This window comes from Rhagoletis pomonella, unplaced genomic scaffold (assembly GCF_013731165.1).
Source record: "Rhagoletis pomonella isolate Grant_MI unplaced genomic scaffold, Rhpom_1.0 Rhpom_scaffold_00003, whole genome shotgun sequence".
Lineage (NCBI taxonomy): Eukaryota > Metazoa > Arthropoda > Insecta > Diptera > Tephritidae > Rhagoletis > Rhagoletis pomonella.
The window spans coordinates 27,934,164-27,934,742 of NW_023458557.1; positions in this window are offsets into that span (position 1 = coordinate 27,934,164).

Genomic DNA, 579 nt, shown 5'->3' on the forward strand with positions numbered 1-579 from the left:
TATGAACAATCAGTTGTATGGGAGCTATATGTTATAGTGGTCCGATTCTTCCGGTTCCGACAAATGATTAACACATTATAAAAATACACCCACCTACCAAATTTTATCCGGATACCTCGAAAACTGAGAGACTAGATTGCATACAAACAGACGGACAGACGGACATGGCTAAATCGACTCAGCTCGACGTTCTGATCATATAAGTATACATTTTAATGGGTCTATCTCTTTTTATTCTGGTACTTACAAACATCGGACCAAAGTTATAATACCATTTCATGCTCATGAAAGGTATAATTACCCCTAAAACTGCATATATTTGCTTTTTTCGAATTTCATAGCCCGTAAGTATATAAATTTTTAAGTCTAAACAATCAACAGCAGGGTAATTCTTAAGAGAATTTAATGTCGTACAAGAATATGCCTAGAAAAATTTTTTATAAAAGTTTTTCCAAATGGGAGAATTTTCTTCTCAGTAAATAGGTGATTTTAACCATAAATTCGTTAGGTTAGTTTATTTGGATCACCCTAATATAGATCTACAGAACCCCTCGACTTAAATTTATAAGTCATTGCGCG